Genomic DNA, 19,062 nt, shown 5'->3' with positions numbered 1-19,062 from the left:
CAGGCTCATCCTTGCACAAGAGGAGGTCCCGTTTACCCTTCGCAGTGCCTCACTCCATACTCCCCAATTGATCTCCCCTCCCAACTCCGCTTCCCATTTCTCCTTGATCTTCCCTAACCACTCGCCTCCCAGCTCCCCCAGCACTTGTATATATCTCCAATTCTTCCCTCCCCTTCCACATCCTGAAGCTCCAGCAGGGTGTATCCCGGCAATCTAGGGAGCCTCCTCCAGAACTTTCGCGCAAAGACCCTAACCTGCAGATACCTGAACTCCCTCCCCTCGGCAGCTCAAACCTCTCCCTTAGCTCCTCCTGACTGGTGAACCCTTTCTCCAAATACAGATCCCTCACCTAGACCAGCCCCACTTTCCTCCACCTCCTGTACACACTATCCCCTTCACCTCCTGTAAATACTATCTCCCTCCACCTCCTGTATACACTCTCTTCCTCCACCTCCTGTATACACTCTCTTCCTCCACCTCTTGTACACACTATCTCTCACCTCCTGTATGTCATGATATTCAGGTAAACATCATAGCACATACATACATACATACTGATGGACAGATCAACGGACCAATCAACACACACAACACAACGGCCAATCACAGACAAGAGCATACACAGTACAAAACAGGGAACATGACACTTCCCGGGCACTCGAGCAGGAGACGGCTCAGGGCACAGAGCTCATTACAAGCCACTCAGACATCCACCATGTGCTGAGTGCCACTACACGATAGAATTAGGAATAGGTCCACAGAATCAAGGGTCATGATTGAACCTCAGTAAACAGTTTATCAGTGTAAATAGATGTTTGAAATAAAACTGCGTTGTACCATTCGCAACCGTGTTGGTTCGTCTATGTAGCAGAGCACCCAACACTTCATAGTACCAGGAGTGAATTTGGTACCTACCTACAAATCCTCCGGAATCTGCCATCCTGCACCATGGACACTGTCAACACACCGCAGCCGCTGCAAGTCGCTGGAAACCTCGGCGTTAATTGGAAGCTGTTCAAACAGTGCTTCCAGCTCTTTCTGGAAGCCAACGAAAAGGAAAGCGCCTCGGACACCAGAAAGATCGCCATCCTCCTCACCATGGCAGGTCAACACGCCATCCATGTATACAACTCCCTGGTGTTCGCGGAAGGCGAGGACAAGACCAAATACAAGACGGTCCTTCTCAAGCTCGACCAACACTTCAACGTCGAGGTCAAGACCATAAGACATAGGAGCGGAAAGCCATTCGGCCCACCGAGTCCACTCCACCATTCAATCATGGCTGATTTCAACTCCATTTATCCGCTCTCTCTCCATAGTCCTTAATTCCTCGAGAAATCAAGAATTTATCAACTTCTGTATTAAAGACACTCAACGTCCCGGCCTCCACCGCCCTCTGTGGCAATGAATTCCACAGACCCACCACTCTCTGGCTGAAGAAATTTCTCCTCATCTCTATTCTAAAGTGACTCCTTTTTATTCAAAGGCTGTGCCCCCGGGTCCTAGTCTCCCCTGTTAATGGAAACAACTTCCCTACATCCACCCTATCTAAGCCATTCATTATCTTGTAAGTTTCTATTAGATCTCCCCTCAACCTCCTAAACTCCAATGAATATAATCCCAGGATCCTCAGATGTTCATCGTATGTTAGGCCTACCATTCCTGGGATCATCCGTGTGAATCTCCGCTGGACCCGCTCCAGTGCCAGTATGTCCTTCCTGAGGTGTGGGGCCCAAAATTGCTCACAGTATTCTAAATGGGGCCTAACTAATGCTTTATAAAGCTTCAGAAGTACATCCCTGCTTTTATATTCCAAGCCTCTTGAGATGAATGACAACATTGCATTTGCTTTCTTAATTACGGACTCAACCTGCAAGTTTACCTTTAGAGAATTCTGGACTAGGACTCCCAAGTCCCTTTGCACTTCAGCATTATGAATTTTGTCACCGTTTAGAAAATAGTCCACGCCTCTATTCTTTTTTCCAAAGTGCAAGACCTCGCACTTGCCCACGTTGAATTTCATCAGCCATTTCTTGGACCACTCTCCTAAACTGTCTAAATCTTTCTGTAGCCTCCCCACCTCCTCCATACTACCTGCCCCTCCACCTATCTTTGTATCATCGGCAAACTTAGCCAGAATGCCCCCAGTCCCGTCATCTAGATCATTAATATATAAAGAGAACAGCTGTGGCCCCAACACTGAACCCTGCGGGACACCAGTCGTCACCGGTTGCCATTCCAAAAAAGAACCTTTTATCCCAACTCTCTGCCTTCTGCCTGACAGCCAATCGTCAATCCATGTTAGTACCTTGCCTCGAACACCATGTGCACTTATTTTACTCAGCAGTCTCCCGTGAGGCACCTTATCAAAGGCCTTTTGGAAGTCAAGGTAGATAACATCCATTGGCTCTCCTTGGTCTAACTTATTTGTTATCTCTTCAACGAGAGCTTCGAGAGGTATCTCTTCCAGCAGCGCCTGCAAGGTAAGGATGAGACCTTTCAGTCATTCCTTACGCATCTCCGCATCCTCGCGCAGTCCTGCGGTTACGACACCACCTCCGATTCCATGATTCGGGACCAGATCGTTTTTGGGGTCACCTCGGGCACCCTACGCCAGCTGCTCTTAAAAATAAAAGGCCTCACCTTAGCCTCCGCAATCGAAGCCTGTGTCCTGCACGAAAAAGCGACTCGCCGCTATACCCAATTTCAGGCGGCCGAATCGGCGCGGCAGGGGTCCTACGCGGCCAGATTGGCGAGGCAGGCGCCCTACGAGGCCGAACGGGTCCAGGCGATCGAGTTCCTCCCGGCCCGCGGCCCGGATGAGGGCGGCCATTTTGCACGCTTTTCGAGTCCTCCTGCACTTGTGCACGCCAAAAACTACAGCAACACTGAGGGACGTGATGCGTAGGCGCGCTCAACGCAAGACCGAACTGCGCATGCGCAGTGGCGGAACGAACGCCATGACGGCAACTGTGGATCCGCACATTTAAAGCGGCAATGTCCCACAAGGACCCGACAATGCCTCCCCTGTGGCAAGGTGGGCCACTATGCTGCTTGCTGTCGAGCAGCTCAACCTGTCAATGTTCCCCAACTCCGACAACCTCGCAGGGACGTGCGGACCATTCAGCCTCCTTATTACGAGCCGTGCCCAGACGATATCCAGACCAGTGACACAGACAACCGGGACGCCTTCCGTGTTGCGGTCATTGATGGGAACCGAATGTCTCCAGCCAGGACCCACCAGCCAGTGCCAGTTAACACGATCAATCCGGGTGATGAATGGTGTGCCACCCTAACGGTCAACCCGAATTCGTCGCCCACCTACTAGACTACACTTATGAGACTGATTGTACATTGAACTCATACTACCACTGTATTAATATGTTTCTGTTCTTATTGTTACAGGAATTTGTTTTGTCGTTCCACATTGCCCCGTTCTTTGTTTATGGTACAACCTCGTTGTTATGTCGCACCCGACATCGCCCCTTGTATATAGTTTAGCCCCATGTACATGCTGTAAATGTTGCACACACACACATTTAGCTACACTCAGTACACATCTCTATTTCTGACCACGTAGGCACATGTTCTTGTAAAAAAGGGGGGATGTCATGATATTCAGGTAAACATCATAGCACATACATACACATACTGATGGACAGATCAACAGACCAATCAACACACGCAACACAACAGCCAATCACAGACAAGAGCATACACAGTACAAAACAGGGAACACAACACTTCCTGGGCACTCGAGCAGGAGACGGATCAGGGCAGAGCTCATTATAAGCCACTCAGACATCCACCATGTGCTGAGTGCCACTACATGATAGAATTAGGAATAGGTCCACAGAATCAAGGGTCATGATTGAACTTCATTAAACAGTTTACCAGTGTAAATAGATGTTTGAAATAAAATTGCGTTGTACCATTCGCAACCGTGTTGGTTCGTCTGTGTAGCAGGTTCAGGTGCAAATGGTTGATTTTGTAAAGGTCCCACTCTCCCCAAAAACAGTCCCAATGTCCCGGAAATCTAAAGCCCTCTTTCCTGCACCACCTCTCCAGCCACACATTCATCTGGACTAACCTCCCATGTCTATACTCACAAGCATGGAGCACCGGAAGTAATCCAGAGATTACTTCCTGCTGGGTCCTGTTTTTTAATCTACTTCCTAGCTCTCTAAATTTTGCTTGCAGGACCTCATCCCTTTTTCTGTCTATATCGTGGGTATCAATGTGTAACACGATATCTGTCTGTTTGCCCTCCCCCTTCAGTATGCTCTGCAGGCGCTCAGTGACACCCCTAACCCTGGCACCAGGGAGGCAGTATACCATCCTGGAGTCTCTTTTGCAGTCATAGAAACACCTCTCTGTTCCCCTTACAATTAAATCCCAAACCACTACAGCCCTGCTGTTCTTTCTCCTCCCCTCTTGTGCAGCAAACCCACCCATGGTGCCAGGAAGTTGGCTGCCACTGCTTTTCCCGGCACAGTCATCTCTCCCAAAAGTATCCAACGCGGTATGCCTGTTAGAAAGGGGGATGGCCACAGGGGACTCCTGCACTACCTGCCTTCCTCTACTCTGCCTGCTGGTCACCCATGCCCTTTCTGCCTGTTCAATCCTCATCTGTGGTGTGACCACCTCACTGAGTGTGCTCTCCACAACTTGCTCAGCATCACGGATACTCCACAGTAAATCCACCCTCCGTTCCAGCTCCAAAATGCGGTTAACCAGTAGCTGCAGTTAGACACACTTCCTGCACACGTCACCAGGGACAACTGAAGCTTCCGTAGCGCAGGAGGAGCATATCACGGGTGCGAGCTCTCCTGCCACGACTACCCTTAAGCCCCTCAATTTAATCATTTAACAAAACCTAAGCTATATAAGAACACTATTTATTTACCTCCCCGAGGCCTACTTTGTTTACTTATATTACTTTAATATAATGACTGAGCACTGTTAGTAAAACTGGAGTAATGAGAATCAGGGGGAAACCTTTGGCTTTGGGACTTTGACTAGTTCACCTTGGACAGGCAAAGGTACATGGAGAAGACAAACCAATGGACTCTCCCACGGCTCAGCACCAACCCTGTTCAACTTGTACACAAATATTCTCCCAAAAACTACCTCCCAAAAATTTGTATTTGTCGATGACATCTGCCCCAAAGCTCAAGCTCCCACCTTCGATACCTTGGTCTGGACTCTAAACGAGCACTTGTCAAAACTTGAACAATACTGCAACACACGGCGACTCAAGTCAGGCCTTGCAAAAACAGTATCCAGCTTAACCCATCTTCACAAAGCAAAAGCCAATAACGAGCTTAACATCAAAACGAATGGCGACAAGTTAAAGCACCTCCTAATTCCAACATACCTCGGAGTGACCCTCGATAGGACACTGACCTTCCGGGAACATCGAAAAACAACTGCAGCCAAGCTCAAGCCCAGAAACAACTTGCCAAACTAGCCGACATTCATTCGCAGAATACTGCGTCCCCTCACCTACCCCTTCATGCTGATCTATTCAGTCCACCCAGAAGACTCCCACAAGAAGGCTGATGTGGAAAAACCCTCAGTGTAAATTCCACCTGGACAAACAAATGCTGCCTGGTTTCAACCTGCTAAGGAAAGAGTGGTCCACCCTTAACAGGAAACAGTTTGACTTAGGGACTTTGCATTCGCTAAATAAAATACTAGGAAACCTCTCCACTGATTGGAAACAAACCTGGCATAAAGGAAGATGGTTATGGTTGTTGGAAGCTAATCATCTCACCACTGCAGGAGTTCCTCAGGTTAGTGTCCTGAGCCCAACCATCTTCAGCTGCTTCATCAAACAAGCTCAGAAGTGGAGATGTCTGTTAGTGATCAACAATATTCAGGACCATTTGCGATTCCTCGGATACTGAAGCAGCCCACGTGCATATGCCGCAAGACCTGGAGAATATCAAGGCTTGGGCTGACAAATGGCAAGGTAACATTCGCGCCAAACAAGTGCCAGACGATACATCTTCAACTAGTGAAATATAACCATCTCCCCTTGACATTCAATGGCATTACCTTCACTGAATCCCCCACTATCAACGTCCTGGGGAGGGTTACCATTGACTACAAACTGAATTGGACTAGCCATATAAATACCGTGGCTACAAGAGCAGGTCGGAAGCGGGGAATTCTGACGAGAGTAGCTCCTGACTCCCCAATGTCTGTCCACTATCAACAAGTCACAAGTTAGGAGTGTGCTGAAATACTCTTCACTTCTCTGGATGAGTGCAGCTCCAACAATACCTTTGACGCCCTCCTGGACAAGGTAGCCCGCTTGACTGGCACACCTGACACCACCTTTACCATTCACTCCCCCCACCACTGACGCACAGTGGCAGCCGTGTGTACCATCTACAAGATGCACTGCAGGAACTCGGCAAGCCTCTTTGAACAGCATCTTCCAAACCCACGACCACTACCATCTAGAAGGACAAGAGTAGCAGACACCCCATACTGCAACTTCCTGTCCAAGAACACACCATCCTGACTTGGAAATATATTGCCACTGCTTCACTGTCATTGGGTTAAATCCTAGAATTCCCTCCCTAACAGCACTGAGGATGTACCTACACCACGTGGACTGGAGTGGTTCAAGAAGGCAGCTCACGCCACCTTCTTCAGGATAATTAGGAATGGGCAATAAATGCTGGCCGAGACAACGACACTCACGTCCCCTGAACGAATATAATCAAAAAGAGTCAATGAGGTACTTGTTAAAATATTAGTCATTGTCGTAATACAGGAAATGCTGCAGCTTATTTCTGCATAGCAAGATCCCGCAAACAGCAAATGATCATCATCTGCAAATTACATCCCTGTGAAACTGCAGAAGTGGCATGATGCTCGTTTATCCTACAGTGCGAATGTCATTGCTTATAAACAGCACCAAGTACACTGGCATTCAGCAAAATAACCCAAACCAAGTCCCAACGCTATCAGCTTGGCAAGAAGTCACCCGTTGACTGAAGTGCTAATAAGATGTGCAGAGTCCCAGGATGGATTAATCACGCAGCTGTTTTTGTGATGTTGACTGAGTGGCAGGAATACTGGGCCAGAACATTGGGAAGAAAACCCCGACACTTTGAAATAATACAGTCACCTCAGGGGGCAGGTAAGGCCTCAATTTAACACCTCATAGAAACTAGGAGTAGGAGTTGGCCATTCGGCCCTTCGAGCTTGCTCCGCCACTCAATGTGATCATCTGAAACGGTACAACGTTCCCCCGTACTGCACTGAAGTGTCAGCCTTGATTTTTGTACTCAAATCCTGGAGTGGGTCTTGGACCCACAACCTCCAGAGATGACTGTGCCACCAAGTGATTGTTCAATTAGACCGGGCTAATCTGTACCTCAATTCAATTTGCCCCATATTCCTGACACCATTACCGTACACAAATATAGAAATCTTAGTCTTGAATGCTCCAGCATCCATGTGGGGAGAATTGTGAAAAGTGCTTCCTGATTTAGCTCCATGGATAAAATTGTGACCCCTTATTCTCAATTCCTCCACTAAAAGAAAAGGTTTCTCTGAGGTTTCTCAAATCCGTTCAACATTTTAACAGCTCAATCGGTTAACTCTTGGAAGCTTCGCACCCAAAGGAAACACATGATACAACCTGTCCTCTGAATTTAACCCTCGAAGCCTGAATGGACCTTCTGCTTATGTTTCTCCTCCCAAGTGCCCTTAGTGTTGGGTCGGGTTATTGGGTTATGGGGATAGGGTGGAGGTGTGGACCTTGGGTTGGGTGCTCTTTCCAAGAGCCGGTGCAGACTCGATGGGCCGAATGACCTCCTTCTGCACTGTAAATTCTATGATTCTATGTAGGGGAACGGAGGTTCATTGCAGCAACCTAATTGTTGTTGAGCTGAGACCGTCACAAGTGATTAATCCATCCTGGGACTTCCTGCTCTGCACACCTTATTAGCACTTCAGTCAACGGGTGACTTCTTGCCAAGCTGATAGCGTTGGGACTTGGTTCGGGTTATTTCGCTGAATGCCAGTGTACTTGGTGCTGTTTATAAGCAATGACATTCGCACTGTAGGATAAATGAGCATCATGCCACTTCTGCAGTTTCACAGGGATGTAATTTGCAGCTGATTACAAGGAAATTGTGTGGCCGCTCAGACAACCTGCTTATTAGCAAACAGTCAGCACATCTGCCCCAGCCAGTGAAATGGTTGCAGTGCAAATAAGATACAGCTGGGATAACAGGAGGCTGCCCTCAAATCCATTTACATACCATGACCTATACTGACAGAGTAAAAACACAACATCCGCTAAATATTCCGTTCGGAGTACCACCTTCAGTGACGTGTGCTGCTTCTCTCTCAATCTACGGAACGGTGGCATGTCACCATCGTCAGCTTGAGGAACACACGTCAGGCTGATGTGCCGGGATCTGCTGCCCCCGAGTTAAGAATTAGGGGTGGGTGGAGTAGCCAGCCCATGATCCCAGTAGCTGCCCCGGAACAGTTTAATCGTGGGAGCCACCATGCTGTTTGAGGCCCGACACAACGCAAACATGCTGCTGACTTAATCTTAATATATTGTCGGGAAACTGAGCTTTTGGCTCTCACCTCACTCAGTCACCTCGCACGCCACGTTGCCCACACTCGCAGCCTCCATAAGATTCCCCCATGTCTCCATTTATAAATTCAACAATCTATATATTTTCACTGAACAATTCTCATCACTTGTCTTGCCACTTTCAGTGTCCATTTATACAATTAATTCCTCCTGCGATGTATTAAGTATATCCAGCGTATGGTTACATTGGGCGGGATTCTCTGACCCAGCGGGGGGTCGGAGAATCGCCAGGGGACGGTGTGAATCCTGCCCCGTCGCTCTGACGCCAGCTGCCAAATTCTCCGGCGCCAGTTTTTGGGCGGGGATCGCGCCGGTCAGGGGGCCCCCGGTGATTCTCCGGGCCCCGATGGGCCGAGCGGCTGCCCGTTTCCGGCCAGTCCCGCTGGCATGGATTAGACCAGGTCCGTACTGGCGGGACCTGACTTTGAGGGCGGCCTGCGGAGTCCTCGGGGGAGATCCGGCACCGGCGGGGGTGCCCCACGGTGGCTTGGTCCACGACTGGGGCCCACCGATCTGCGGGCGTGCCTGTGCCGTGGGGGCACTCTTTCCCTCCGCGCCGGCCTCTGTGAAGCTCCGCGATGCCCGGCGCGGAGAAGAAACCCCCAGCGCATGCGCAGGAAACACGCCAGCGGTTCTGCGCATGCGCCAGAACACGCTGGTGCTCCTGCGCATGCACCAACCCCCGCCGGCCGGCGGAGGCCCTTCGACGGCGGTTGACGCGGCGCCAACCACTCCAGCGCCGCCTAGCCCCCGGAGGTGCAGAGGATTCCGCACCTTCCGGGTGGCCCGACGCCGGAGTGGTTCACGACACTCCTTGACGCTGATACGGCCCGCCCCGCCGGTTCTCGGAGAATCCCGCCCATTAATTCTTGCTTGTAGAGGTGAACGGAGTGCGTTCGATGCATAAAAATCATTTATGTAATCTATGTAGCAAGAATCAAATCCACAACTTTCTGTAGTGTTGGATGACCAAGTTATTCTAGTTTGTACACACTGGACTTGCAGAATAAAGGAAGAACTTCACATTGTCAGTTTAGAAGCTTGACTTTCTGGACTGCCGCACTCTCTCGCTAGACCAGTATTTTTAAAACTTTATTTCCGGGGACCCATTTTTACCAACCGTCCAACCTTCGGGACCCAATCCGACTGACCTTTGCGACCCACGCCGGCCAACCTGCGCGACCCACGCCGGCCAACCTGCGCGACCCACGCCGGCCAACCTGCGCGACCCACGCCGGCCAACCTGCGCGACCCACGCCGGCCAATCTGCGCGACCCACGCCGGCCAATCTGCGCGACCCACCATTTTCTCTGACCTTGTTTGTTGCTGACAAAAATGGAAGAAATGGTTTTGGGTCCCTTTGGCCCCCCGAACTTGAAAAAAAAAGGCTGCGACCATATTTTTAAAAAATGCGGCCGTACTGCGCATGCGTACGGATGATCGGGCACGCATGCGCAGTACGGCCATGTTCTTTTAAAAAATCTGTTCCTGGCCATTTTGAAGGCCGCTCGCAGCTGGCCTTATTAAAAGCCGGCTGCTGCGGCTGTTGCGCACGGATTTGCGTGATCGGAATTGCTGCGGCAGACGGCTCCGCGACCCTCCCGACACCCCCCCCCCCCCGCCCCCCCGAGTTTGACAATGCCTGCCTAAATGCCTAAAGAATGGTCACACGAAATAACAAACAAGAGCAGCAGAACAGATTACACGTTCAAAAAGAAATCAAAGCCCAGATGAATCTCTCACTCTCCTCCCATTCCCACTACGTGAGATTAGGGATAGGATGTCAAATGACGTGTCACTGTCCTGGACAGTCTGTAGCCAGGTCTCCTCAATCACACCTGGCTACTTCCAGACTAAGTCCTTGCTCCATATCACCAATCTGATTTCTTTTTGAACGAGTGCGGAACAAATCAAAGCTTTTGACATCAAATTCCATTTTTGATTTTTCTGCTCAGTGTCACCAACTTGCATTTAAATGTTGGCGTGGTAATATAGAAGGTGAACATTGCTGAAAAGATACATCGTAAGAAGACCAATGTCAGGGGGAAACGTCAAAGCTTTTCGTCTTGCACACTGGCACGGAAATTCATTTGCCAAATTACTAATTGGTGGATAGGCAGAACGTCTTTTTGGGATTTCAATGCCAGTGTGATCCTGGGTCTGTAGGTCCTAAAGCCTGGTGCATAATATCAAACATCATGTCCTGGCCGCTGTTCGCGATAGGCAAAGCGCAGACCATTCCCAACCAGCCCGTGCTGGCAAAACTCAAAACGCAATGTCCAACATTAGATATGATTCTGCGATTGGTCGACATTTGCTAAATAATCCTGAGTGCAAAGAATTACACCGACAATCAATTTAAGATCATCAGTTGGGCCCACAGTGTGGTGCATTGGCATGCACTGGAAGCCACATATATTAATACACGGGGCCCTGTCCTTTTGAGACAGAAAGAACATGTACGCACATTACACCTGTTTCAGCTAAACAAAATTAAATGACAGCCATTCGCTGACCCCTAGAGCAATGCCTTGACCAATTATAGCCAAGTCGACTGGTTTAAATTTTGAACAAGGCTTAACGTTTACCTTACAGTCATCATAAACTGGTGCATTCTCCATGGCAATGGACTAAGCAGAGTCCACTTGCCAATCAATCAGCACTCTCTTCTCATACAGTACAAATTGTTGTTTTCCCCTGACATTTAGGGGCTCGTTTAGCACAGTGGGCTAAACAGCTGGCTTGTAATTCAGAACAAGGCCAGCAGCGCGGGTTCAATGCTCGTACCGGCCTCCCCGAATGTGGCGACTAGGGGCTTTTCACAGTAACTTCATTGAAGCTTACTTGTGACAATAAGCGATTATTATTATTATTACATTGGTCTTCTTATGCTGTATCCTGAAGTGTGCAAGACAAAAAGCTTGCCCATGTCTCTTTTTTAAGTGGAATGTAGTAAAACGTTGCGAGGTGCTTCACAGGAGCAGTATCAAATAAAAATAAAATTACACCAAGGCAAAGGAGATGACAATGGGATCAATGGCCAAAAGCTAGAGAAAAGAAATAGGTTTAAAGGATGACTTAAAGAAGGAGGGCAGCTCAGGGAAGGAATTTTAGGGGCTGCTGAAACTATGACTCCCAATAGTGGGAGAAGGAAATTGGGAATGTGCAAGTGGCTCCTTCAAAAGGAAACTGCCATTCGACGCTCGTTTAAACAGGCCACTAACTTCAATTCTGTCCTAATGATTTTATTGATCTTTTCTATCCTCCAACACTCCCTGGAAGCTGTTGGCTTCATGCTGCACTAATGTGATTGACTAGTTGGCATTTAATAAAAGGTGCAAAGTGGTGGCAATCTGAAATAAGAATACTGGAAATAAACAAGCCAGTTAGTATCTGTAAGGAGAAAAGACAGGCTCTTACATCGACGAGACCCTCCATCGCGTTGTGTGGCACTGCCACCGTGCTAAATGGGATATATTCATAACAGATCTAGCAACTGGGTATCCATGAGGTGCTGAGGGCCATCAGCAGCAGCAGAGTTGTATTCAACCACAATCTGTAACCTCAGGGCCCGCCATATTCCCCACGCTACCATTATCACCAAGCCAGGGGATCAACCCTGGTTCAATGAAGAATGTGGGAGAGCATGGCAGGAGCAGCACCAGGCATACCTAAATATGAGGTGTCAACCTGGTGAAGCTACAACACAGGACTACTTGTGTGTCACACAGCATAAGCAGCAAGTAATAGACAGAGCTAAGCGATTGCACAACAAACTTATTAGATCGAAGTTCTGCAGAGCTGCCACATCCAGACGTGAATGATGGTGGACAATTAAACAATGCACTGGAGGAGATTCGAAAAACATCCCTATCCTTAAATATGGGGATCCGAGCACATCAGTGCAAAGATAAGGTTGACTCATTTGCAACGGTCTGAAGTGCCGAGTGGGTGATCCAACTCGGCCTTCCCCAGCGGAGCCCAGCATCACAGACGTCACTCTTCTGCCAATTAGATTCAACCACAAAATCAAGAAAAGCCGACTGAAGCATTAGATACTGCAAAGGCTATGGGCTCTGAGAATATTCCGACAATAGTACTGAAGACTTGTGCTCCAGAACTTGCTACGCCGCTAGCCAATTACAACGGAAGCATCTACCCAGCAACTTTCCAGCTATGTCCTGTACATAAGAAACTGGACAAATCTAACCTGGTCAATTACTGCCCCATCAGTCTAAGCCCAATCATCAATGGAGTGATGCAATGCTATAACGGGTCACCTCTTAAGCAATAGCCTGCACACTGAACTCAGTTTGGGGATGCATTTCAGTTTTTCAGCTGACCTCCCATCTAGGACCGTGTGAGCCATGTCTCATGCTGTGGGCGAGAATTAATCCCTCTGCTACAGTGTGGGGCATTTTCTCTTTAGCTACACGGTAAACTACCATGTAAGAGGCTAATTGTGCTTTGTCACTCAATGTTACATTTCTGGTTAGGACTTCAGTTGACGATTTCAGTTCTCACTGTATCCTTTGGAAAAAAAAAATCAGGAGGTTTGTACTTGAACTCGCCATGTCTTCAAATGTCTTTGAAGTTTTGAGGGTTTTAAATTTTCATTTGCTAGTACTTCCCTGCATATAACACGGAGGGCGGTTTAGCTCAGTTGGTTAGACAGCTGGTTGTGATGCAGAGCGAGGCCAGCAGCGTGGGTTCAGTTCCCTGACCGGCTGAGGTTATTCATGAGGTTATCCACCTGGCACCTCACCTGAGGTGTGGTGATCCTCGGGTTAAATCAGCACCAGTCAGCTCTCTCCCCTCAAAGGGGAAAGCAGCCGATGGTCATCTGGGACTATGGTAACTTTAATTATTTTTACTTTTGCATATAACACATATGGGGCGTGATTCTCCGTCGGCGTGATTCTCCATTTTGCCTGCGCCCAGGGGGTTTCCGGACACCGTGGGGCTGCCCCACAATGGGAAACCCCATTGACTGGCCGGCGTAACGGAGAATCCCGCCGGCCGGTCGGGGCAGAAATGTGGCGGGGTGGAGAATCCAGCCCATGGGCTTTGCATCCTGATTTGCACTAGCACAATTAACAAAGCCATACCTCAAGAAATCATCTTTACACTGCTTTGTTCCTGATTTCAATGTCTTCTTAATCAGCTGTTCACCAGAGCGCTGGAGCTCTGTATACAGATCACACTAACAATATGCTGCCGTTGACTCTCCTGCGCAGCTCACACGAGCACTGGTTTGTCCTGCTGTGGACTCCCCTGAGCAACTCACACTAGCACTGCACTGTCCTGCATGAACTCCCCTGAGCCGTGGACTCCTCCAGTAGATTCAGTTGTGAGATCCTGGCCTGTTTGTGTCTCTGGCCTTCTCTTCCTTATAACAAAATGACCCATCCCTCAGTTCTTCAGTCTTGTTGCCTTGCTTGCTCACAGCTACAAAATGGAGGAATCTCCCCTCCGTGATTTTGTGCCAAAAGCACGGACATACAGGGTGTGGTGACGTCAGTGTACGTGTCGAGTGCATGACCTGTTGCCGCATCTGTACCTGAGCCACATGGACTGCAGAGGTTTAAGAAAGCAGCTCAGCACCACCTTCTCAAGGGCAATTAGGATGGGTAGAAAAATGCTGGCCTAGCCACATCCATGAATAAATAAAAAGGTCTCCGGGATTGTCCACATCTCTCATATACCAATAACTGCTCCTAACATTTGAAGGTCTGGACTTCAGTATGACCCCATCCTCACTTAGAAATACCATAATGGTAACAGCCCTGCTCTAAACTCAGACAAATAAAAAATGAATTCTGATTTCAACACGACAGATTGTCAAAAATCGGTTGTTATAAAGGCTGCTGATTCTAAAAGTATACAGCAGAATAGTGGGCTCCCAAGCCATACTAAGGAATTCATTTAGTCAATAAACTATATTACTAATCAAAGAACTAGATGTTCTGTGTGCATTATTACCACAGCCACAACACAGAACATAACACTGAGGAGCCACGAATGGGGCTGAACCTTGTGCAAGCGAACATTCCCACATTTGACCTTATGATGGAGGGAAGGTCATTGATGAAGCAGCTGAAGGTGGTTGGGCCGAGGACACTATCCTGAAGGACTGGGCAATTTGAAGGGTTCAAAATCTTGTTAAGTCAAGATAAAGATAGAAAAGCTGTTCCCACTGGTGAAAGGATGGAAAACCAGAGGATACTGACTTAAGGTGAATGACAAAGAACCAATGGTGACCTGTGTCATGTGAGTGCCCCTTTAAAAAAGGTTTGGTCTTACCACATGACCTGTAGCACGGCTTCAGTGATGTCATTTGTGGGTGGAGCTGGGCTGTGGCTGTCACAGGAGAGGAGGTTTAGTTCTTTGGGTTTCAGTTTCGGTTTGTTGCTTGGGCTGCAGAAGAAGAAAGCAGTGGTTTCCCTGTTTTATTTTAAAGCTGTTCCAGGGAACTGAAGGCATATTAGGTGGGGCAAACTGCCTTGGTAACTTTAAAGATAGAATTGCCTTCCGGAAGGAGTTTTGAATCTGCTGGTTGGAACTGGATCTGAATCTCAGGGAACGGATCCGTCCCATTCAAGTGAGATTACAGTGTGCTGGGCCACGCCCTTGAAAGGGTTTTGGTTTATTGGATTTTGTATTGAATTGGAACAGCTAAGGGGGAATTCATTAAGAGTTATACACCCAGATTACTGTAGCTGTTGTGTGTTGTTTCATGTTTGTAATTGACAACAAATTCTTGTTTTATATATGTTAACTACATTCTTATAATAAACTTTGTTTTGATAAAAGGGCCTAGGAAGTCTGATGAATCACACTAAAGTGAAGGCCTGTGCTCATCCTAGCCAAATTCAACATAAAAGGTATAGGTCAGATGAACTTCAGAATACACTTTGGAGTTTCTAAGCCCTGGCCGATAATACTGGAATAAAAGTTTTATTACACAGCGAGTGGTTAGGGTCTGGAATGCACTGTCTGAGAGTGTGGTGGAGGCAGGGTCACACAGCGAGTGGTTAGGATCTGGAATGCATTGCCTGAGAGTGTGGTGGAGGCAGATTCAATCGAGGGATTCAAAGGGATAAGCAACTGAAGAGAAATAAATTACAAGGCCACGGGGAAAGGGCAGAGACGTAGGACTCGATGAGTAGATCTTGCAGAGATCTGGCATGTACACATTGGATTGATTGGCCTCCTGTGCTGTACACATATTGTGATTGGAGTACTGGAATTTTGGAAAAACTGCAGCTGCAGAGGCAGTTAATTGAGGAAGCATTGAAACTAGCACAAAACTGTCCAAAGCCAAATCTTAGAAGCTGATAAATGGAACTGAAGTAACTGTGAACATATAGGGCGCGATTCTCCGAGTCCCGCGTCGGGCCGGAGAATTGGCACCATTTTCGCCGGTGCGTTTGATGTGGCGCCGGCCGCGGGCCACTGGAATCGGAGGGGCCGCCGAGGGATGGGCCGAGCGGAAAAAGCAGAGTCCTGCCGGTGCTGTTCATCCCTGGTCGCTGCCGGCGAGAACTCTGCGCGAAGGGTCGGGGGGCGGCCTGTGAGGCGGGGAAAAGCGCTCCTTCACTGGGGGGGGCCTCCGATGGGGTCTGGCCCGCGATCGAGGCCCATCGATCGGCGGGCCGGAACTCTCCCCCCCCCCCCGGGCCTACTTTGTTGCGCGGACAGCCCCATAACCCCTATGCCATGTTGCGTCGGGGCAGGCACGCTGAAGAAGTCCCCCGCGCATGCGCGGGTTGGTGTGGCGCCCATTTGGCGCCGGGAAGGGAGGCTGGAGCAGCGTGAACCGCTCCAGCGCCATGCTGGCCCCCTGTAGGGGACAGAATCAGTCGTTCCTGTGCCCTGTCCCTGTGCTCGTGAAACGCGACGGCGTTAACACATTGTCTCCATTTTGGAGAATCGCCCCCAATATCAAGACTAACAGGAAAACACTTTCAGAGGGCGGCAAAACCAGGGGCGGGATTCTTCACGATCGGCGCGATAGCCCCACGCCGGCGTCAAAAACGTGCAAATAAGTGCAAAGAGGGGACTATGCACGTTCGCTGTGCGGAGTCTGCACGTTCTCCCCGTGTCTGCGTGGGTTTCCTCCGGGTTCTCAAGTTTCCTCCCACGGTCCTAAGACGTGCAGGTGAGGTGGATTGGCCATGATAAATTGCCCTTAGTGACCAAAAAGGTTGGAGGTGTTATTGGGTTACGGGGATAGGGTGGAAGTGAGGGCTTAAGTGGGTTGGTGCATCCTCGATGGGCTGAATGGCCTCCCTCTGCACTGTATGTTCTATCTTTGGGTTGTGGGGTCAAACCCATGAAGGCATGGGGAGAATGTGCAAACTCCACACGGACAGTGACCCAGGGCTGGGATTCGAACCCGGGACCTCAGTGCCGTAGTCCCAGTGCTAACCACTGCACCACGTGCCGTCCCTCTTTGCACTTATTTGATGCAAATGTTACCCGCCTCCTCAACTCAAGCCTGAATGTTAACTAGACCTTGTTGCAAGATGCTATGGGCTTGTTCATTATCAGGGTTGCGAATGGAAGTGGTCACTGTAGAATAGTTGGCAAATAACCTTCTGATGAAGGGAAGTCATTGATGAAGCAGTTGAATGTGATTGAGCTGTGACTCTGCCCTGAGGCACCCCTGCTATGGCGCTCTATATTAATCATGAGCCCCTGTGCTTGGGAGCACAACATTAAACACCAAGTAAAACTTTTCATTTGTAGCAACATGTTATTTAGTCTAATGCCTCCGGGCAGAGTGTGAGTCCTATATTTAGCACAGCAGTGAAGCTGAACTAGAACCAGTAACAGGATGACAAGGAACAAAATCAGGCACAGATGTGGCACACTGCTAGCTTCCAGAAGAAACTCAACCCAGAAGATCAGAAAGCTAATTCGCCAAAGAACCAGGTTCTACCCAATTAACATTGTTTACTTGAATACGAACTATTGAGCTAGCCTTAACAAATCACGCAACAACCGTGAAACTTTAAATCGTTTTGCGAATAACTATAACCTTGCTGTGATGTAGCTGAGATACAGTGATATTCTTAAATTACTTTGGCATATGCAATGTGGACAATGATCTGAATACTTAACAAAAATGCCTGCTATAAACCAACGTTTATCTTTACTATGACATATTAGTCGTGTTAATTTGGACCTGTGAGTACATTAGTAGTAGCTGTAACATCTGTCTCTACCATTCTCATTGATATCTGTCAAAAAGGAGTTTTCACTGGGGCTGTACTCAGATTCTATGTTGATTGTCACAGAGTGTAACTATTAAACAACTTTGGTTACAGGTTCAGCACAAACACTGATCACTTTATGAGATTGGCAAAGTCATTGATGAAGTTGCCTCGAGTCTCAAGTACTTACCATAGGTACTCCTGCAGTGACAGAGCGATGGTTCAGGGCCAAGTTAAACTGGGTATTGTATAAACCATGGGGCGGGATTCCCCAGCCCAATGTTGCGGCAGGTTTGCATGTGGTGGGGCTAGCTTGCTGTCAGCAGGATCTTCCAGGCCTGCTGATGCTGTTGCCGTTTTACATTCCTTGCCAGTTCTGCCGTCAGGCAGAAAAGGGGCAGGAGAAGGCTATTTGGCCCTTTGAGCCTGCTCTGCCATTCATTATGATCATGGCTGACCATTCAACTCAATAGCCCAGTCCCGTTTTCCCCCATATCCTTTGATCACCTTCGCCCCAAGTGCTATATCTAACTGCTTCTTGAAAACATGCAATGTTCTGACCTCAACTACTTCCCGAGGTAAAGAATTCCACAGGCTCACCACTCTCTGGATGAAGAAATTTCTCCTCATCTCTGCCCTAAATGGTCTACCCCATATCCTCAGACTGTGACCCCTGGTTCTGGACACACCAACCATCGGGAACGTCCTTCCTGCATCTACCATGTCCAGTCCTGTTAGAATTTTCTTGGTTTCTACGAGATCCCCCCTCATTCTTCTGAACTCCAGCAAATAAATCCTAACCAGCTCAATCTGTCCTCAGACGTCCATCCTGCCATCTCAGGCAGTCTGGTAAACCTTGGCTGCAATCCCTCTGGTGTAAGAACATCTGTCCTCAGATAAGGAGACGAAAGCCGCACACAATATTCCAGGTGTGGCCTCACCAAGGCCCTGTATAATTGCAGCAACACATCCCTGCTCCTGCACTCAAATCCACTCGCTATAAAGGCCAACATACCATTTGCCTTCTTTACTGCCTACTGCACGTGCATGTTTACCTTCAGTGACTGATATAAGAGGACACCCAGGCCTCTTTGCACATACTCCTCTCCTAATTTATGGCCATTCAGATAATAGTCTGCCGTCCCCTTTTTGCTGCCCAAAGTGGATAACCTCGCATTTGTCCACATTATACTGCATCTGCCATTCATTTGC

The 19,062-nt window shown here is 48.6% G+C and overlaps 1 protein-coding gene across 4 annotated transcripts in view; it reads right to left on the bottom strand.

The window, feature by feature from the left end:
- Positions 1-19,062, bottom strand: part of arhgap39 (Rho GTPase activating protein 39) — a 753,810-nt gene that overhangs the window by 77,911 nt on the left and 656,837 nt on the right. The gene's annotated exons all lie outside the window — the stretch shown is intronic.

This window comes from Scyliorhinus torazame, chromosome 6 (assembly GCF_047496885.1).
Source record: "Scyliorhinus torazame isolate Kashiwa2021f chromosome 6, sScyTor2.1, whole genome shotgun sequence".
Classification (NCBI taxonomy): Eukaryota; Metazoa; Chordata; class Chondrichthyes; order Carcharhiniformes; family Scyliorhinidae; genus Scyliorhinus; species Scyliorhinus torazame.
This window is presented reverse-complemented; position numbering and strand designations above follow the sequence as displayed.